This window comes from Planococcus citri, chromosome 5 (assembly GCF_950023065.1).
Source record: "Planococcus citri chromosome 5, ihPlaCitr1.1, whole genome shotgun sequence".
Taxonomy (NCBI): domain Eukaryota; kingdom Metazoa; phylum Arthropoda; class Insecta; order Hemiptera; family Pseudococcidae; genus Planococcus; species Planococcus citri.
Window position 1 is genome coordinate 43,008,208 of NC_088681.1, and position 23,275 is coordinate 43,031,482.

Below are 23,275 nucleotides of genomic sequence, written 5' to 3' on the forward strand. Positions count from 1 at the left end.
GGGGTTGGAAGGAGGAAAGACCAAAAACAACCAATTTTAGGACATCTCACATAATATACGAATTTCAGCTATTGTGGGGGGTCAGCTTGGTTTTTATGAGAGGGGGCTAAAATCGCCATGAGAGGCTTTTTTACTCAAAATGGACCTTCTAGAGATGATGGAATTCGAGATTTTGAAATTTCGAAAATTTTTCTTTGAATTAGGTTTTTTTCAAATTTTTGAAAATTGAGGGGCTCGCCGCAGCCCGAATTTTTCGAAAATGGAAAAAATAAAAAATAGGGAATTATTTTCTCACCCGAGGTCACCACTTTAGGGGGTGGGAGCGGAAAAAATCGCACATTTTTTTTACCATGTAGTTAAGGACCACCCTACTGACTATAGCCAATATGTATTTTCTCCTTTTTCTTGCGGTTTCATTCTTTCATCAACTTTGCTCTTATTGATTCTGAAGCCAGTTGATATGCTCATAGAAGTACTTACTGGCGGATTTTTGAGCTTCAAAAAAATATATGTTATACTTTGAGGTGTAACTAAATTTCTGATAAATTTTGCGAACTGACCCTTCGCGTTTTTTCTATAAAATTTTGAAATTTTCAACCCCTTCCCTCCAAAAAAATATCCATACATGGAACATTTTTTTGAAAAAAATTTCACACACACAAGCATCTACTTAATCACTACTTTTTGTGAAAAATTTTTGGACCATCCCCTCCAGAAAACAGCATTTTGAATTTTGAGCACTTACGGATAGATTTTTCGGGTTGGGGCGAGGCGTCGACTTGAAAATTTTTGGTACCTATGGTTTTTTATCCAAACTAACGTTTTGAATGAGTTTCGTCAATAGGAGATGGCGTACTTCTTCTTCTTTTTAGCCCTTTTTCTCAATCCACTGCTGGATGAAGGCCTCCCCAACTTCTTTCCACGAGCTCCGGTCCTGGGCTGTACTCCACCATTCTCCATCACATGTTCGTATCTCATCCTCCCATCTCCGTTTTGGTCTCCCCAGTACCCATTTTCTGTCTGGTCTCCACTGAGTAGTCTTTACCACCCATCGTTGACCCCCACTTCTGGCTATATGACCAGACCAGCGCCACTTACTCCGCTTAGCTGTCTCCATGATGTCAGTCACCCCTGTGGTCTCCCAGATTTTCTCCTTCCAGCTTCTTTGTCAATGCCCATGTCTCACTAGCATATGAGGCCACTGGGATGATGCACTGATTGGCTACCTTCCTTCTCAGACACATCGGTATTGACTTCTCTCTGATAATTCCTCGCAGCCTCGAGTATGCTGCCCATGATGCCTTTATTCTCCTGAATATCTCTCTGTTGAAATCATTATTCATTGTCATATCTTGGCCAAGGTACACAAATCCATCAACCATTTCAATTTCATCATCCTCCAGCTGGACACACTTTTTATCAGTTACAAACTCATTGCACATAGTCTTGGTCTTCCCTTTATTAATTTTCAGTCCTACTTCTAGACATGCATCTCTCACCTTGTCCAGCATTCCCTGAAGTTTGTCCATATCCTGTGCTATCAGCACCACATCATCAGCATATAGCAAATGGGTCAATTTTTCTCCAGAGATCTCCAGTCCTTCTTCTCCCATCCTCCTTCTCCCCATAGTATATCTCTGATGCTGTTATAGAGTAAGGCTGTGAACAATTTAGGTGAAAGAGCATCTCCCTGTCTTATTCCCTTTTTGAGCCTTATTTTTGCTGTTTCTCCATTGACTGTAATAGAAGCTGTGGCATTTCTGTAGATATACTCAATCACACGTAGGTAGGCAGGATTAATTCCAATCTTTTCAAGAGCTGTCATCATAGAAACCATTTTCAAAGAATCAAATGCTTTTTCAAAATCAATGAATGTTAAACATAGGGGCATTCTAAATTCATTGGTCTTTTCAATGACCTGGTACATAACATGAATGTGGTCAATTGTGCACGCACGCCGTGGATGTGCAGAGTTTCCCAGGTGTTGTCTTCACCTTCTCATCTGTCCTCACAGACTGGCTCCTCTCGATGATCCGAGCTACTACCTAGAGACTACCTCTACCAACAACAACCTGGCCCTCTTGGGGGGGGGGGGACAAACTGGCCCAGAAAGCTGAAATTTGGGATAATATGTAGGTAATACAATGGCAAGCAGCAAGGAAACTGCATTTCATGGTAATGTAATATACCTGTCGATGGTATTTGTAATTAAATTACCAAAAATGTCGATAAATTATCAAAAATAATTGATAATTGGCCAACAAAAATTTAGCAATTACCTAAAATTATAAGTAACTTGACAAGAATTACAGGTAATTTACCGAAAATTACAGGTAATTTACTAAAAATTACAGTTAAAGAACTTTTTAGTAATTTACTCCCAAAATTAACCAGAAATTTACTTGTAATTTCTATTTCTATTGCTGGTAAATATTTACCAAAAATTTACCAGAAATTATTAGTACCTAATTTACCAAAAAATACCAGTAATTTAATTCAATTTCAATTGAAAACTAACAGTAATGTGCCAAAAATAACCAATAATGTACCAAAAATTACCAGTAATTTACCAAAAATTACCAGTAGTTTACTAAAAATTACCAAGTGAGTGATTTACCAAAAATGATCAGTAATTTACCAAAAAATGACCAGTAATTTACCAAAAATTACCAGGTTTTTTAAATTGTTCAGAAATTACTAGTAATTTACTCAAACTTTTAGTACCTACTTTGACAGAAATTCTGTGAAATTGTCAGTACTTAATTTACCGTGAGGTTGACAATTTTTTTTAATTTTTGAGTTTCTTACAATCTATATATATAGGTACTCAAATGAATTTTAGGACCTAAAATTACAGTTAGGGTCGAGGCGTTAGGACAAGGTATTTTTGATTCACCTTAGTTTTGTACTTGCTCAAATTTGCCTGATATTCATAAATCATTGAAAAAAATTTTATCATCTGTTAAGCATCTCCTGTAATTGGCTTTGCATCTTTTGATGCTTCTATTCTACAATTCTCGACACTCAAAATGCTTTGAGTTGTTTTTCTCGCAGTGTTGCTATTTTTGGCACCTCTACCTACCACTGAACAAGTATATCTGCTACGTAGGTATAATCGTTAATTTACGCACTTCTGCGTGCACATTTTGATATCCCGACAGGAAAAAATTAATCTACGGACGACGTCAAAATGAAGAAAATGCCCATTACTGCGTCATACTGTACTCACTCTACAAGCATAACAATATAAACTTGCGTGTAGAAAAGTAGATACCTATACGTTTACTTACATACATAGCATACAGCATAGTCATACATAAACATAAAATTAATTTTCATCCCCACCCTCGCGCATTACACACGACACACGTCAATCTAAGAAATCGACGCAAAAGTTGATGTGATAAAAGAAAATAGGTACGACGAAGCGCGATTTAATTTCGCCAATAATTACTTTATCGCGATAACCCTACCGTGTACACCCTGCCAAGCATCCCCAGTCCTTCTACCATGCCATTAGATCCTTAACTAACTACGTATTTCGGTGTAAATATTATTATCAGCAAAATTGTAAATTAGCGTTTCATCGAAGCTTCAACTTTTCACCAAAAAGGAGAGGAATGTCTGTTTATGTGTTTTCATTTGGTTGACGTGTCTTGTGGGGAGTAAAATTCGCGAAAGAATTGTCAGTTTATCGAAGCATTTCTTGGCGCGTGCGATAGGTAAAATGTCTTTGCACTTTTCTTCGAAAGAAATTTTGGAAAACATAAAATAAATTTAGACGCAATTTCAAGTTTGGTTGGTAAATAAAACAGTTTTAAAAGTTTGATAAGAAAAGTCATCGACTTCAAATTTGGCAAATTCAAAAAGGAGGATTTTTTTTACTCTTTCCCCTCCTTTTCTCCTTTCAAAAAATGTAGCAGATTTCAGGACAAATTAATATACTTACCTATTGTAAAATAAATATGCTCATAAGAAAATATAATTTGAGAAATTTTCAATATTTACTTTAAAAGGAAGATATGATACCTACTTATATGCTGGGAGAAAAAGACAGAAAAAAAAACTTCCAAAAAGTTCACGAAAAAAAGAAAACAAAGAAAAAATTCCACGTACTTCAGACATCAATGGTCGCAAATTAGATCTCAGAGGATCGTATATTTTCGTAGTTTTCATATTCCTTACGTGGTGCGGGCTCAAAATAAGTAGATATTACAAGCACGCTCGAGAATAAAGTAACAACCAACAAAAAAAAGAGGAAAAAGGAACTGTTTTACCGGTGATAAAAATTACTCGCGATGGTGTCTCGTTAATAATAATGCGTACCTACGTAGCAGAACACCTGGCATTATAATCGGACGGCGTATCGTCGTAAAATTTTAACACGCGCGGGTATCGTCGTCCAATAAACTAAATTACTTGAGCGAGCATTTTCTGCGAGAAAAATATAACTTCGAAAACAAACTACCTATTATTGGACGTACGCTACACCTACCTATATAAAAAAATATTAAACGATATATATATACGAAGAGTTGAACGACGTTCGCGTCCATTCTAATATTCGACGACAAACCGTTCAACTTACTGACTGAATACTAATCGTTTCTGCCCATGGTGGTGGACTCGTGAAATTATTATGGAAGTCAAGAGCTGTTGTATATGCAGGAAATAGTGCTTCTCCATCCTTTCCAAGAAAGAACTAAGGGTATGGTTTTTCATAGGTTAATTTCACCCGTATCTAGTGATACTCATCTTATTCTCGAGGCTGAATAAGAAAACCCATAAATCTGAAAATAGTTCTATAAGTGAACCATCTTGTCCATCTCAAAATTTTTGAATTATGGGCAACTTTATAGTTTTATTTTTGAACTAATACCTACCATAATCTTCACACATACTTAGCTTAATGGGGTAATTCAAAATTTTTAAATTTCAGGCTCTTCCCTTCAGTTTATTTCAAGATGTGTGATATCGATAATACGATTTGGGGTGCTTACTTCAACCCTCTTTTTTCATTATTTCGGGTTTAGTTGACATTTGAGAGTTCTGAAAAATTGGGAAAATGGTTTGAAAAATCTGGTAAAACCAGGAAAATGAAGAACCGAACGGACACCCTGTATAAAATCGTGATTTTCGAGTCATTTTTGAATTTTATCGCCAAACGATTCATTTTCAAAATGTGATCGTCGAGTTTGTAATTTTTTTTTTGCAAAATTTCAGCAAAAGCTTAAAGTTTGAATTTTTTTCATTTTTTTTTTCTGGTTTGAGCGGTCTTTTGATGTCAGACCTTCCATTGTATGTTCAAACCATTAGAAAATGCTAAGAGTTTATTTTTGTAAAGTTCAGGAATTATCGAAGTAAAGTACCTAATAGTTTCAGTTCTTTGAAAATAAATGATATAGTCGGGGGGCCCGCATAAGGATGACCTGCACCCTCCTGCCGATTCTCCGGGACAAGTTTTTTCTTAAAGGGGAAGTCCTAAGGAACATTTCTAGCCCTTGTCCTCAAAAAAAAAGTTGCCCTACTTACAAAATGGCGGCCATTTTGATTGACAGGTCAGCCGAAATCTCAGGTTTTGCATTCCAACATAGGACTTTCACGGAATTTTCTAAACCGTGCAATGGTAGATTGAAAGAACAGGCAAAAATTCATCACCTGTCAAAATTTCAAGGGCTAAAGTGCCTTTTTCGATTTTTGGTGAATTTTCAAAAATTAAATTTTGGCCAAAATGTGAGAAAAAAATCAAAATTTTACCAAATTGACCTAGAAATCTGAAATTTGGGATATATCCTATTTTCGACCTGCCAAATCGATTGGAAACTGTTTCAAACCGTTTTGAGCAGTTCTGGAGCCTCCAGCAGATTTTTGAAACTCGAAATTCACACAAAATTTCATCAAATGGAGTTGGAAAGCCGAAATTCATTCTCCAAACTAATTTCAATACGCTATGAAGTGGACTTCAGGTGATTTTCAAGTCGTATTGGAGCCTCCAGCGATTTTTTGAAAATTACTGGAGCCTCCAGTAGATTTTTGAAACTTGAAATTTCCCCAAAATTTTATCAAATGGGGTTAGCAAGCCGAAATTTACTCTGAAAACTAATTACAATATGAAGTCGACTGCATGGTGGTTTCAAGTGGTTTTGAAACTTCCAGCTACTTTTTCGAAATTTCAATTCTCCTAAAAACGCGATGAAACTTTTCAAAAAGTCACTGGTGGCTCCAAAATTACTTGAACTCGCCTGAAGTCGTCTTCAGAAGGTGTTAAAATTGAAGTGCAGAGTTAATTTCTGCTTGCTTACTCAATCTGATGAAATTTTGGGGAAATTTCAAGTTTCAAAAATCTGCTGGAGGCTCCAGTAGTTTTCAAAAAATCGCTGGAGGCTCCAAAACGACTTGAAAATCACCTGCAGTCGACTTCATAGCGTATTGAAATTAGTTTGCAGAATGAATTTCGGCTTTCCAACTCCATTTGATGAAATTTTGTGAGAATTTTGAGCTGCAAAAATCTGCTGGAAGCTTCAGAACTGCTCAAAATGGCTTGAAACTGTTTCCAATCGATTTGGCAGGTCGAAAATAGGATATATCCCAAATTTCAGATTTCTAGGTCAATTTGGTAAAATTTTGATTTTTTTCTCACATTTTGGCCAAAGTTTGATTTTTGAAAATTCACCAAAAATCGAAAAAGGCACTTAAGCACTTGAAATTTTGACATGTGATGAATTTTTGCCTGCTCTTTCGATCTACCTTTGTACGGTTTAAAAAATTCCGTGAAAGTCCTATGTTGGAACGCAAAACCTGCGATTTCGGCTGACCTGTCAATCAAAATGACCGCCATTTTGTAAGTAGGGCCACTTTTTTTTTTTGAGGACAAGGGCTAGAAATGTTCCTCAGGACTTCCCCTAAACTTGTCCCGGAGAATCGGCAGGGGGGTGCAGGTGATCATTATGCGGGCCCCCCGACTAATAATTTTGCGATTATCTTCTTAAGATGGTATCATTAAAATCGAACAATTCATCAAAAGATCACGTTAAAACATATGAAAAATATTCATATTTAGCAAACTTTGAGCTCTCACTGACACTTGAAATTTTTTCAACGTTTTTTGGGATCATTTGACCATAATTTTTGCTAAACTCGATCAAATTTGAAAAAACGACCTATCTTGAGTGTTTATTATCCAATAAGTAGGTACTACGTAGACATCTAAAACTATCAAAATTTGGAAATTAAAATTTTCATTCCCTCGTCAACCTTTTTTTGATATTAACATTTACAAAACATAATGAAGAAAATACATACCTACTTAATGTAGTTACCTATACTTCTTGAAAAATAAATTTTCGAAAAATTTTTCTTCACTTCGCTTGGATCAGTTCAGCTTTTTTTTCAGAAATAGAATTTTTAGAAAATGTTTTTATTTGCCTCGCATTTCTCGAGTCAAATTACTCGTACCAGCTATCTTGGCGTTTTCAAAAAAAAAAATTGGAATTAACACCGTTTTCCAATTTTTAAAAGGGTTTCTAAGAAGAAAATTGGCTGAACGAAATTTTTAGAAATTCACATAAATTAATTGATCTGTCATAATTTTTATCTATCAATAGGAAACCACGATCTTTCCTGACTTCTGATCAGAAATATAAAATACTACCTATTTTCGTTTTTCAGCCAAAAATTCACATTTTTTTATCCATCCCCTTCCCAATTTCGCGATCTTTTCATTCTGCCACTCTAGACAGCTGTATATAGCCTCACCTGTTAGAAAACACATTCCTTCAAATAAAAAATTTCCCCTCACTTTTCTCAATCTTCCCTGATGATGATTCAATTCTCATTGATGAAAAATGGTCCCTATACACGATACAATATTGTATAATTCTCAAATTTTAAGCATCAGATGCTTCTGAACACGAAAAGGTCAAGAGGAAATCTCTCAAAGTTCATTTTAAAAATTTCACGTACAATTATAGCCCCACCAAACGACATATTTTCAGGCTGCAGGTCACACACAAAAAAAAATCGCAAAAAACCTGACAACCTATTCGACGGTAGGTAGGTGCTACGAGTATAAAGGTCTACCCAAACATACGTATATTTTCGGTCATAGAACGAAATGAAAAGTGACGATACGGCTGTTTTGTCGGTCGCTTTCGTTTCGTGCCATAAAATATACGGAAGTACGGCAGCGTATTGCCAGTAAAACGAAAATGTAGTCTACCGCACCCGTCTTTGGACCATCTGTTAAAGTGGAAATTAGAAACTATCCCACGAAGGGTTTTCCTGATCGTTGAGCGCTTTTTTGCTCTCTGTCTCTCTTCTCTTTAGACCACCCTTTCCTTCTTACGTTAGCTTCGTCGTCCTACCACGTACACGTATTTATATACTTATCCTCGTACTGTACACAGATACACATAGGTACATTGTATAGCTCCCCTGCTCCACGAATAACGTCGGTCGACTGCTTAACTTTGTCTGTTGCTGCGACACGACGACAGTGCAGCGGTATCGGTGGTTTTTATAGTATATATTTTGCTTGCTAGTCGATCGAAGTATCGAAATTCTCTTCCTTCGTTATTTTTTAAAAAAGTATTACTGTATGAGGATGAGTATAGATAAAAAGTACCATCCGGGATCAAGCGTCCGATTATTAAAAGTTGTACTCGTATTATACATACAACTTTTACACATATGGGCAAAAAAGCTATCGAACCAGAAAAAGGGTTTCCTCGCCGGATTCTTATAACATTAGGTACCTATATACCTACGTGTTCCTATCAAATACCATATTGTTCATCGATCGAATCAACCTTCGAGTGTAGCTACCTTTTTGCTCATTATATTTTTACGTTATTGTGATTTGTTTCGAGTTGTTTGGTTTGGTTTCTCTACAAATATTTTCCTAACGCATCGGTCAAAAAAGTCAAACGAACGAATCACCATTATTTTTTTCGTTATTAGTTTCTGGTTTACTTTTTGCCAAGCCTACTGCCTATTCAATCGATATTTTCTCAATCAACAACTCTATATTAATCAACTTCTCAACCGCGTTCAGAAAACCAATATCATTAACGCCATAATTTTCAAAACACGCGATAACCATCTAAACGTATACTCATAGTATAAAATACGCCCCATAACCAACACACGTGAATCATTTTGAAATTATAGAATAACAAAATCCACATTCATTAAAAATACTTTAGGCTCGGGAGTACGTAATATCGTATATACCTACTTACATAGAGTAGTAAATTCGTCCAATATCTAACGTTAAAGTAAGTAAAGCTCACCAACCCTCGAATCTTATATATGTATAGAAAATCTGCACACAAAAGAGGCAACCACCCTCTACCATACACTAAACGTCTACGAAAAGAAAAACAGATCAACTCTATATAAATGCGATGCCTTCGTGTGTACGTTGCAAAAAACCACCTCGCAAAGTTGTTTTTTTTTTCTTCTTCTTCTCGCCCGTAAATGCAAAATTTATTTGAAAAAGCTCCCGATAAAAAGTAAACATACATCTTTTTGTATGGAAGATTGAAAAGCGAATATTAGTGTGAAACGCGTTGCGTTATTTTACTCCCTAACGACAATACTTTTTACTTAAGATTTTCGAGAAAATTTCTCACGTCACCTCGTATGTACTTTACTACACAGTCGGTCGTTTTTGCTTCAAACGTACACATACGAAACGTTTTCGTAGGCAGGCGCCTGCTATCTTTATTTTTCATTTCCCTAATAACACATATTTCGATATTTACATAAAAACCCTCCATATTCTCTATTGGTCTTGGGAGATAAATCTATTGCGTTAGGATTATCAGGAAGAATTCAAAAGTGGGTGGAATAGGCCTAAGCGGAGACATCTCGTTCAATTTGCTCCTAAGAATGGAATGATGTAAGGTTTTATAAAGTAAAAATTGGTATTTTAAATAAACAAAAAATAGGCAAATCGTGTGTTCAGAAATTATTGGACATTCTAGCCTGGTATACTGACTTCTTCGACCTCAAAAAATGGAGGGTGTTGAAACATTCCAACATTTTGAAAAGCCAGCTTCTAATTCAGTTTATAGACCCAAATCAAGGATTCCTAATTCAATTAGCCTAAATGAACTTTCATGGTTCTCCAACCCGCAGGCATAATTGACATGACTACTAACATTTGTTGAGAAAAAAATACTTCAATTGGAAGAATGCTCTCAGTTTTTAAATTTTTTTTTGAACTCTACAATAGAATTACCTAGTTGATTTTAATAACAAGGTTTTCTGATTTTGAAGAGAAAATTACAAAAAATCCTGACATTTTTGGAAAAACAAAATTTCTCCTCCCCAAAAAAAACTGTTCAATATAATTTAGCTTTTTAAATTTTCTCAAAACATGATATGAGGAAATATGCCCTGATTGCCTTAGCAATAATTAAATTAATCCCTTCGCACATTTATACATATTATTTACTCGCTTAGGTATATAAGATTTACATACATATACTATGAAGTATGGCAACGTGAGAACTATGTAAAGAGGGGGAAATGATTTATTTATCCGGTAGCTCGTAGATTGAGGGAAAACTCGAGGGTACAAGCATCGGATTTCCAGCCATGATCCTCACTTGGAATAAGCTATTCGCGATGGCTGGTTCTTCGTCAACAAATAGATGTATAGGCAACAAAAGCCTTAAAACCTTCGTCCCTCTCAACTGATTTGACCGCTATCTCTGTGGATAATTTGTTCAATAATGTGAATCAATTAAATAAGTTCATTTAAATTAATCATTTCACGGTTATTTCTCCGATCCGGCCGGTACCTATCGGGAAGTATGGAACAAAATAACCCAAGTCTGTCGCCCACTCTTAGTATTAGTAGAGCACAGGAGAGGCAGAAGATCAGCACAGTGTCATAAGTTGTGGAATATACTTATTTGTTAAATAATAATATCGATGGCTTGGTATAAAAACCTCATAAGTCCAGATTTTTTCAAAAATGTTTTTTTTTGTGGTTTCTTTAGTAAAAAAAATGAGGAATCCGAATTTAAAAACCTCGTAAGTCTAAAACGCATCTTAGCACTCTAATCGGTGAAAATCCAACATTAAAAACCACGTCATACGAGGTAAGTAGGTATAAGAATTGCATCAATTGTAAATTTGAAAACCTTGTAAGTCCTTGTTAAAAACCACGTAAGTTGTATGTAAGTACGATAAAAATCTTGTATGTTGTCTCTAGAAACCTCGTACTTCCTTTTAAAGTGCTTTAATCAACTAATTATATATTTGATCAACCTATAAAATTTCATCAGGTCATACTATAGACACTGGACCTGCGTACGAGTATAAGACAACCAACTGGCAGCCATCTTGGCAAAATATCCTGTGTAACGCCAATTTATCCCGCTGGGTGCTCTTTGCAGCGTTGTAGTCGATTTTGCAGGCAACAGGGAAAAGGGAGGGTAGTGTAGTTTGCAAGGAACTCCTGGCTGCACGCGCAGTCAGGAGTTCCTTGCAAACTACACAACCCTCCCTTTTCCCTGTTGCCTGCAAAATCGACTACAACGCTGCAAAGAGCACCCAGCGGGATAAATTTGCGTTACACAAGTTTTTTTTACTGTTTCCATTCCCCTCGGCCTGCAGTTGGTTGTCTTATACGCAGGTCCAGTGTCTATAGGTCATACCGTTAAGACCTCTAAAATATAATAATGCAATCTAAAACTGCAAGATATGAATGTTTTAAATGATTTTTTGTTCTCCTGAAAAATTTAGGATTTTGGACTTACGTGGTATTTATACCAAGCCATCGGTATATTTGAGGGATGTAACACACCTAGTCTAATTAAATAATATATAAACGCATCGCCAAGTAATTATAATTAAAGTAATATTTAATTATAATACAAATTTCTATCCATTAATGAGAGACATCAGGTAGAGTTCGAGGCCTTTATCGAAATACATATAAGATAATGCGTAGTTATTTTATATATTTCTAGATCCTTATGTGTATTTTGTCATACTAAAATATTAATAAATTGCTTTTTAAGAATATTTCTGCAATCTTGAGTACTTTCTTGGTATTTTAGTATGATTTTTGTGTATATGGTGGATTGGTTTTACATAAGGTCTTTTCTCCCAGAGCTATCCAGGAACAAGCAATTATTCACTCTCTAGGGAATGATTCTTGACTTCACCTCTAACCAGTCATAATGATAATTTCTCTATATCCCAGTAATCAAACATCTCAAAGACAGAGCCAAAAAAAATCATTTTTACTGAATTTAAAGAAATCAACCTGTCAAACCAAATCTAAACTAACCCCTCCAAATTGGGCGAAAAAATTCAGGCAATTATACACGCGCAGAATAAAAAAATGTTTTAAAAAAAAAATAATTTTCTACACAATTTTGCATCTTTAAACGTTTATCCAGAAATTGACATTTTGTAGTACCTAATAATAGAAAATGTTTACTTTTTCATTACAATTGATCGATTTTTCTTTGTTTTGTTTATGTGGTGGGGGGGGGGGGTATAGAATGAAATCTGATTAATTTTTTGAAGCCATGTTTTCTTCTACCTCAACTCAAGAAACCGATCCAAACTGATCAAGTTTTGCTGGCTTTTTGATTGAGTTATTTTGCATTGAAAGGTCAGCTTTTTTCATTCTGTTACCTTATATAAATCTTATACAGTATCTGTATGAGAGCATCAAATTCTCATTTTCATATCAATGAAATAATTTTTCGCTACTCAAAAAAATCCTTTTAAAAAATTAAGTAGGATACTGAAAAACTCAAAATGAGACGACCCCCTCCCACCACCCGTCTCTCCCTCCCACCCTCTCTCCAAAAAAAAGGCTTGAAAATTTCTATTTTCATCTCTACTCGTATTCATCTTTTTATCATGATAAAATTCAACCCTAAAGAATCCCACTATACCTACCAAACTCATTCAATCCAAATATGTACCTACCTCGTGTTTTTTCAAAACAACAAAAATTTTTCATTATTTTCCCTAACGTAATTTCAAAACAAAAAAAATTTAAACCAACCCCACACGAGTATTCGCCCATTCGTCGTTATTACAACAACCGAAAAAAAAGCAAAAAAATACCCAACAACATTGGATTGGCGATACAACAAGAGAGTAGCTCATTTTAAAAACTGCACCTCGACGAATCGAGAAAGATTCGTTGATTTTGTTAGAAATAATTTCGCGAAAAAAATACTTTTCAAATGTAAATTTTACCAGTGCCGATTACACTTACCTTTCTTCCATTCTTTCAGTATACGAAAGTTATTTCGGAATGTAAATTCGCGCCGAGCACCGTGGCAGATACGAATAAAAAAAATAAATAAATAAAGCGAATAATATATAACATTTTCAAGGTGCAGAAAAAGCATTCCCCTTTCTCCGTTCGCTTCATAAGCGGAAACAAGGCATCGTACGAGAGGCGGTAGTGTTACTCGACGTGGAAATGTTAATTGTCCCAGATGAAAGTTGAATTGAATTTTTGTGTTTTTTTTTTAGCTTTGCTTTCGCTGTGTTCTCACTTCTCATAGATAGAGCTTTGTTTCGGGTGTGTTTTTTCTTTCGTAGTAGTTGCTTTTCCCTCTTTGATAAAAACTATTATAATATAAAAAAGAATTCAAAAAAATCGAGCTGCTCAGTCTCTTTTATCAGCGAAACAAATTTCCAAAAATCCGATTATTTAATTAAGTCCTTTTTGTTTTTAATCTTCGAATTTACGTATAATCGTAATAGGTATCAATGACACGAGGGTAATCTTAAAGGCTACGCCGTCTTCGAATTAATATAAAAAACAAAAGGAAAAAGAAAAAAATTAACTTAAGGAGAGATAGAGGACAAGCGATGAAATATAATTAAATGTATCCGAAAAAGAATAAAAAACTTACGAGATCAAAAAATTCACTCTCGGATGCCAACTGCGAAGGATTTATTTAGAGAATTTCGAAGAAAAAACTTTCAAAACGTGTAAAAGCTTTTAGATGGTAAATCTTAAATAAAATTACGACAATTTTTTCACTCCTTGAAAGAAAGTATGTACGTAATTATAAAGAAATTTATCGTTTTAGTTTTGAATTTTGTGCATTTGCATTTTCAGGAGAAAAAAAAACAATAATAATAATAATTAAGTGCTACGCTTAGAAGAATAATTTAGACTAGTTTGAGTTATTCGCGGGCATATAGGCTTTTTTTATTTTGCAAACAACTTTCTTTTATTTTATTTTTTTCATTTGCCATAATTAACTATTCTAACTTTTTATTTTCTTTTTAGACATACCGCAAGATTTCAAATCGGGAGGTCTCAAAAATCCCTCAGCCTTCCCATAACCACTCTTTTTTAAAATAAATTCTTATTTCTTTATTTTTTTATTTTTTTTGAAAAATGGCAACCCTGTTCTAGGACATTTCAGTAATTATTCTCAATCATCATCAATTCATCCCAAAAGTTCATATCCCTTCGATTATTGGCAATTTGAAAAATCTGTCTCTGAAAAACTATTTCCAGAGTTGGCCTTTTTTCCCCTCCAATCAACACCCATCCCTATCTCAATTTATCTCAAATTTAATGCATAAACCTTCCATCGTATGGCTCAGCAGCAGTCGGCACACAAACCACACTCATTAGTTCAATTTCGAGCCATTATTTCAGGCTCGGAAACAAGTCATACGTAAAAATCGACGCGTCAGCGTTCAATTTGCTCTCGTTATCTGCATCAAAATCACATCGAAAATTCAAAAATATTACATATCGAGTCTATATCTCTCTCCCTGCACTCGGTTCCCGGTTCCCCTTGTTATAAAGCAATATGTCGGGTTAATTTATATGTACATTGGGCCGTGACCACATTCGCATTTTATTATAGCCTTTTTATAATACAAAGCACTAATTCCGACGAGCGTACATATTTTTCCATTAGGATGAAATAAAATTACTATACGAACGGCGCGAAATATTTCCAAATACATCGATCATATTTTAACAAGGCGCTAAATTTGTACCTCCGGGCTCCGTCCGCCTTAATTCTAATACTTTTTAAGCCTTTTCCATTCCCTTTCTGCCTTATATACTCGTACTTTACCCCGATGAGTCCACTGAACGAATACGTATGAGTAGCTACGCTCGTACAGCTTTCCTCTCATCATCGACCTAACGCGTACAGAGCCAGTTGGCTAAATTGAAGGGGCAATGTACGAAAAACAAAATGAATTTTTTTTCTCGCTCGAATACCAATCTAATTTATGGAATTCGTGCACGCAACGAATGGTTTTCAATTGGCCAACGTATAATTACGTGCGAATGAGATGGACCGATTCGATAACGTCGTCGATACGTCTCCAGCTCGTGTGTAATTTTCGATAGCGCTCATCCGTTAATTTATCGACTATATATATTTTTAAAAAGAATCCTATATTAATTGTAATTGAAAGGCTTGAGACAAAAACCTAGCTAATGTACCTGGTCTGAAAAAATATGGCGAACAGCTCGCAACTATAAACTGGGCTGAAACACTTTTGAATTGGATTGGATTGAAAAAAATTGAATCAGAATTTAAAATTATCGACATTACAACGCAAAATTTCAGGAGTTAGATAGGTACTTAGACCTACGCAATTTTTGGAACAGCAATTTTCGAAAATTCAAAAACTCATTTTTCCATAAGAAATATGAAAATTCTATCACAATTATTAAGGCATAAGGTATTCTTGATTTTTCTAGTACACCCAATGGCTGATTCTCTGTTTCTTTTGAAGCCTTCAATGTATAAATTGAATTCAACCTTTGATCAATTTGAGCACAATTTTTCGAAAAAAATTTCCATATTTTTGTGAGCGATTAATCCGATGAAAAAATTTTGAAAATTCGTTCCAAACACTGAAATACGAAAATCTAGCTTGAAAACGCGAGCAATAAATTTGGAAGGTCTAACGTACTTAGGATATGGTTCAAAGCAAGTCAAGCTTTCCGCATTTCTACTCGATTTGATCAAATTTTGATTCTTTCATAAAAAGTGAAACAGAGCTGAGATTTAAAAAAAAAATCAAAAAACTAAAAGTTAAATTTAGTTTTTGAAATTCTCCCTGATAATGGTATAGGTATCTTCAGAAGTTTCCGGTCTGAAAAAATCTTCGTTGGTTGAGAAACCTTCCTCGTACAGAGGTCATCAAAAACATTTAATTTTACACCCACACATGTTTCAAAAGTTTGGGTTTTTACACTAACTAGGTAGTACTCCTGGACATGAATGGAAGGGGGGGGGGGTATCTCTTCATAATAATATGGGTCAAATGAGCTAAAAGGTGGATTCTGGTGCCATGAAAAATACAAACTTTTTGAATTTGATACTGCCCAAAAAGAAAATTCTTTTTTCAAGAATGAATTTATCACCCCAAAAATCCAAATTGGATATTGTTTCTTTGGCAATTTCACAAATTTGATTATTGGGATGCTTATATTATGAATGTAGTTTTTATATCATCTACCATGCGTACGCTTACCTGTGGGCCCCGAGACCTACCCCATCAATCGCTTCTCCACAAAATAGTGTACAAAGGATACGAAAGAATCTACGAATTGCCAAGAATTTCGCATACTTCTCATTTTTTACTCTTTTTTCATTATTTCTCTTTACAGGGTTTTATTTACTATTCCTTCATCATCCAAGAATTCGAGTTGTTGTATCATACCTATAAAAATGCCCATCCATATACCAATATTATGCGTAGACAGCTAAACAGTGAGCATGCAAGTACCTTATTCCTCTGAACTTTTGAAAAATTTAAACGTGGGCAAAAGCATCTTATCGTTTGTTGGTATAAGATAAAACACTACAAGGAATTCATTTAACAAAAATACCTGTTTGATGTTTCCTTTTTACTTCTTTTTTGATACTCGTAACATGTAATGATGAAAGCCGGTTCATTTTTTGAGACCACACAGAACGTAAAATTTTCTACACCTTGCAATAATGGTTGAAATTTCAATGTAGGTAGATGGTAGATATTGTAAAAACATCCCAAATTTTCATGAAAAAGGACGAGTGAATTTTTTTTTATTGCTTAAACATATGTATGGAGGGGAAGAGGAGAGCGTGATTTCAAAATTTTTTGAATCTTTTATAGTAAAATAATTGGAGTAAAAAGGGCAGGACAGACAATTGTGAGGAACTGGGTGAATATTCGGATTCTTATATATTTATGAATAATGAATAATAAGTGCGTCTTTTCGACTTACTCATAATTACAAATACATTTCATCTTTCTTCTACTCTTATGATAAGAATTTGAACTCACCTGAAACAATAAAGCAAAATGAGGCATCGATTAATGATTTTTTAAAATTACCTACGTTATAACCAGTTTGAAAATTAAAATTCAATGAGAAATCAAAACTTGATAGGTACCTATTTTTTCCTATATTTTCTTCTCTTTTTAAACGCAATTTCTTGAACTTTTATTTTTGGGGGCATCAAGAGAAAAACTGAGAAGAATCCTCCCACAAGGTTACTAATAAGGGAACCTCATCAACTCGTCATCGTCACCTCCAATTTGACTGAAATTTGGCTGGCTGAAAGTTCATGTCATCCCACACCTCAGAACCAAATTTTCAGCAGCCGAAGTTTGATTGTTGATTTTTCGAATTTTGACGAATTTTTGAAAATGCCTGAAATATAGCCCATTTACTGACAAGGTTTTCTTAAAAATGGGAAACCACGAGATAAAAATCTGAAATTTGGTTTGGATACTAAAGTTGGCCTCCCGAATTGATTGCGATCATTTTCGAGACGATCTGGAGCCTCCAGTAGAAATTAGGGGTTTTTAGCACACTCTGAAATTGCTCCAGAAGGCGATGTGAAGAACTTTGACAGCTGAACTTTTAATCCTACCATATGTTCGATATTCTCAATCGATTAGGACGGTTAAATCACGAATCAGAGTACCTATTCCATATTATAAAAAAATGTCAGTAGTGCATATTTCTGCAAAAAACTGTCCAAAACGCCACCTACACCCAAAACTCGACCCATGGAATTGATTGAAACCATTTTCGAGACGATCTGAAGCCTGCAGCGTTATACATAAGTATTGTAGATACCTATTAGAAAATTTGATTTCCTTCACTTTTTTTGGAATTCACAAAATTGATCAAAAATTCAATTTTGAATTCATACTTCTGGAATTTTGCATTAATCACCTAAAACCTTCAACAGAGTGTCCAATAAGCACCGACTGAAATTATATTGGTGCCAAAATTCATTTTTCGCCCTTCCAGAGAGATTTGAAATTTCTGGAGAAAATTAAAAAACCACTACGGAAGCTGCAAAATGATCCTAAACTAGTCGTTGTTAATGTGTGTGAATTAAATTGGAGAAATTATTCACATTCATCATGTTCAATTTACTCAAAAAATCGATATTTTCACAAAAAAGTGTAAAAATAGCTTTATCAAATTTTTTCAATTTTCAAAAATTCTTCAAAAATCCATAATTGAATTTTAGCATCTGAAATTTTGGGTAAGAAGGCATTAGGACATGCTCTTTCAATGTAGTTTGATTTCATTTAAATCGAAAAGTGTTTATTCACATTTCAGCTACAACTCTCGCACTTTTACCTAAGTAAGTATTTAAAATTTGATAAGTAGAAGTACCTACGCTGTAGCTGTACCCGTAAGAAGTATGTGAGAAAACGCAAAAAAGAACAAAAACTGGATGAAATTCCAATTTCCATGCCTCTTTGAATGAACGAGGGTTCCCTCGAATAATAAATATTAGGTACTGAATAAAAATCCAGAGAATCATAAAAATTCAATTTTTTGTCTGATTGTTGATGAAAGAAGTGAGAAACATGATCAAAAAATTATATAAATCAGTGTATCTGAACACCTCGAACACAAATCCGGCTAAAATAGGTAGATATTGTCGAATAAAAAAAATACACATGATTTTGAAAAAAACTCAATTTTCCCACACTCAAAATTTTATTTTTCAGAGAGCATTCTCGTAAAATTTCCACAAGTTCTTTTTTTTGCTTTACACCACATGATTTTTTCCAAAAAAATACTCAAAATTGCAAAAAATTCCAATTCAAACTTCTAAATATTTTTCATTCAAGTAGTAATTTTTCTGATGATAACTCTCCAAGGAAATTATATCACATAAAAGAGGCTCGAGTTGATTCAACTCTCAAAAAGCGAATAAATGAATGAATAAGTAAAGTTAGGTACCAATACTTGAAAAATCAAACTGCCTGTTTCTAACATTTTCACCACAATTCTTCAATTCAGTTCTTAACAGAAACTACATAGTTCTGCAATCTGCCCAGCTTTTTGCCCAATTATGAGTGGAGACGAGAGAAGTACATATATACCTACTGTCTCTCATTTCTTATATGTGTTCATTTCATTTTTTTTTTTTGTAAGAGGTCAAATTTTTGGGCAATGGATTTATTAATTTTTTTAAATAAAAAACTATACGTATCTACCTATGTATTAAATTTTATAACTTTGAAGTCCGTTTGTTGCAATTTTGATTTTTTAAAAATCGATGAAAAAAATTACCTCGAAGCAGGTATTGTTCATTTTTCTAAGAAGAGTGATTTCCATAAAAAAATTTAAAATCAAGGTAACTCTGTTTTAAATTTCTAATTTCATACTTTGTCATCGACAGACTACTTGAAACAAACAAACAGAGCAAAAAATACAAGAAAATACCCACTATGCAGATTGATAATGAATCACAACACGACTAACCTAAAATTCTAGTAAGTAATCAACATGCATATTTTGTCACCCATATACCTCGATATGTAGATTACTTTCAAAAACACAATATGAGCATTTTCAAAACTATAACACAATACGACGAAAACAATCAACCAAAACGTTGAAGAAAAACCCCAAAATATCGTTAAACGCTTACTCGTATTTATCCATCCAAACTACATAGCAACAGATAGTCGGAAATTGTAAAAGAATATTAAGCAGTGTTTACACCGAGCACGATAATAGTGCATGGTGCGTCCAATTATCACAAACTCATTCAACACGTACTGACCTAACCAAACCATTAACCAATCGATGTAATATTTTTTCACAAATTGACTAACTTTGCCAAAAATAAAAATAAAAGAACCCCGAAAGTAATAATTTTAATGTATTTTTACGAATGAATATTTTATCAATTGATAACAGATTGTTTGTCGTCGTTTGGCACGTGTGAAATTTTCATACGACACAGTTCGTTGTTTGTTTTAGGTCTGCGTTTGCAATAATTTTTTTACTAATGAAAATAACAATTTTAGGGATTTTAAATGGACCAATGTACTACAATAACAAGTTGGCGACGGGGCAAAAAATATTTTGGCAAAAAAGTACCTACTCGTAGTATGACGCGAAGTAAATTACACAGAACGGCCAAAAAGTAAGGAGTTGATTGAAATATGACGAAGAAAATTACAATACACGATTCGTTCATTGCAGCAAATTAATATTGGTCAATTTTCCTCATTTTTTTTCAGTTAGTTATTTTCGTTCCCGAATAAATACAGGTAGTTGCTCCGAACGCAGATCTATTAAAATCTACCCAACATACTCGTAGATCTAGGTTGTACATTACCTACCCTCGTACAAAAAAAAAACAACAAATAATTGAGAAAAAAATTCTAACAAATACTCGTAAAAAATTTACCTTAAAATAATTTTCAATCACGACCAACGAAACTGAGAAAAAAATTCCGAAAAATTCAAACTTCACCCGTTAATTTTCGTTAAAATTCGTACGCTCGATGAAAAAAAAAAATTTTCCACGCGAGAGAAAAATTTACAAAATAGAAAATTCGTTTTTTAAGAAAAAAAAAACTGTAACACGTTCGTCTTATTCGTAGATATAAATTACGTAACGTAAGTTATTTTTTTCAAAATCGTTCAACCAACAACTGGCGGCGCGTTTTAAACGTCTGACGAATGTTAACACTTGTCTGTATGGGTAGAATTTTCGCTCGGTCGCCGATTTCGGCGGTGACGTTGGCGCGCGCGCGCCGACGTTGTAATAGTCACGTTTGTGATTGGTTTTAGCCTAATCCGACTTAATTCATTTTTAATATTTTCGTCACGAAATTTAAATGCGCAAGAATTAAACAAAAAAGCTCTCGAAATGTAAATAACCCAATGTCGAGGGTATTTCTCGCCATCGAACATGCTACTCCTCCAGCCCGTCTTGCCCAGCCACGAAACATTTAGTAAATATTAAATTCGTATTTTTTTCGCATTATTTATGCCCATATTTAGGTTTATATATTTCCAGTCCACACTTCATACCTCTACTTACGCTACCTCTCGACTAACTACCCTTATCGCGCATATCGTCGACGAATAAAAATCGTGTTTAGGCTATTTTTTCAATTTTTTTTTCACGTTCGTATCCCTTTCGTAATTTTTATAATACGTGTAAATTGATTCGAAATACCCGTTCGATCCCTTCTCATCCTGTATCATGCTCGACTGCACAGTATATTTATCTCCTAATTCCGTGTGTACATTACCTACATTTGCGTATATATTTCTCATATTAGCGCAATTTCCTCTCTCCTTGCAACGAATTTAAACACAGATAAAACCCTATATTACGAATCGATGCGAATATGTAGAGGTTATAATGTATACGAAAAGACCACCATCATCGACGAAGCGATCTAATCACAAATTTCAATATGCTCGATTAGTCTATATTTCTTCGTGAAACAGATCTCGATCAACCGAACGTATAATTATTAATTTTATGAAACTGATTATGTACTTATTTGTAACTTATATGTACATGCGGATTAGTTCTTTTAAATGAATCGAACTTCATTTGACGACCTGTTGGTCACATCGAAAGTTTACATCTTAATTTTCTCTCAACAAATGAACTTCCATCCTTTTTGCTTTGGAGTACAGAATTTTCATATGCCTGAAATTGATAAGAGATCAAAACTTTTAAGATCCGGCAACTTTCACACAATAATCGCTCATAGAGAACAAAAATGAGTATTTAATTTAAAAGTCAACGGGTTCAAGAGGTTCAGTAACTATAAATTCGTGCCTTTTTTGGTGAGAGGGGGGAGGGGGAGGGTGATTAGGGCTCTGTGGCAGGAGTCTTCGCAATCATTGGTCGGGGAAAAAATAAGAAGCTGAAGAGTGCTCCCCCCCCGGTGGCAGGTGTCTGGAACAAGGGTCACCCTTATAGAAAAAAACACGATGTACATGTTGTACAACAGCAAGTTTTCAGGTAAAAACACGATGTACCTGTTGTACAACAGCAAGTTTTCAGGTGAAAACACAAAACTTGTTGTTCTACAACAAGTAACTAGGTGTACTACGATGAAAACTACTTGTACTCTTGATATTACTTGTTGTACAATCAGCAAAAACATCTTTACATGATGTTTTGTGGTAAAACTACTTGTAGGTATAACTTGTTCTGGATGTACTTATTTTTAAAACTTGAACAACGTGAAAGTTTACTCATACAGATTTTGAAAAAAGCTAATAATAAATTCATCAAATAGCAAAAACCATTTTATTCAATTTTTTTTATGAAGTGAGCGAAACATTTCATAATAGGTACACAACCCTTGTGTAAAACGAACTAGTAGTTATTTCAGTTACTTGTGAAACTGGTGGTTTTTCTACTAAACCACTAATTTAATAATTAGTGCACCTAAAAACTACCCATTCAATTTTTGCATTTTGATAGGGATACATTTTTTCTCTTTTGGGCCAATCAGAAACTTGGATTCTTGAACAAGCTGTAGGTAAGATCTAACTAGCTTCACCCAATCACCCATCTCAAAAGCAATAATTCAGTTTTCCTCATTTAATGAATTCATTTAAATAGATCTTTATTTTCATAAATAAAAATAAAAAATAATCAAATTCGGTATTTTTTTATTATCTTTCTTGAAATTTAATTTAAAAAAAAAAAAAAAAAACGGATAATTTTGGTTTTGTCTACTTAAGTACCTATTAAAATCGTCTTCCTTAAATTAAAAAAAAAAAAAAAAAAAAAAAAAAAAAAAAAAAAAAAACGGATAATTTTGGTGTTGTCTACTTATTAAAATCATCTTCCTTGAAATTTTTTCAAGTACAGAGCATTGAGAGGTGCATATATAAGCTTTCAATGCCCATTCTCACATCAGCCCCGGTAGTCTAGTTGGTAAGGCAGGTGGTACAACGTGTGGTGTGCGAGAGGTCCTGGGCTGGGTTCAAGTCCCACCCCAGGCA

At 34.4% G+C, this 23,275-nt stretch overlaps 1 protein-coding gene across 1 annotated transcript in view; it reads right to left on the reverse strand.

The window, feature by feature from the left end:
• LOC135849495 (dopamine receptor 1-like) overlaps window positions 1-20,970 on the reverse strand; it is a 414,234-nt gene extending 393,264 nt beyond the window's left edge. Inside the window, exon 1 of the mRNA XM_065369962.1 lies at window positions 20,700-20,970. The gene's annotated coding sequence lies outside the window, so the exon portion shown is untranslated. The remainder of the gene's footprint in view (window positions 1-20,699) is intronic.
• Between the last annotated feature and the right edge of the window lie 2,305 nt (window positions 20,971-23,275).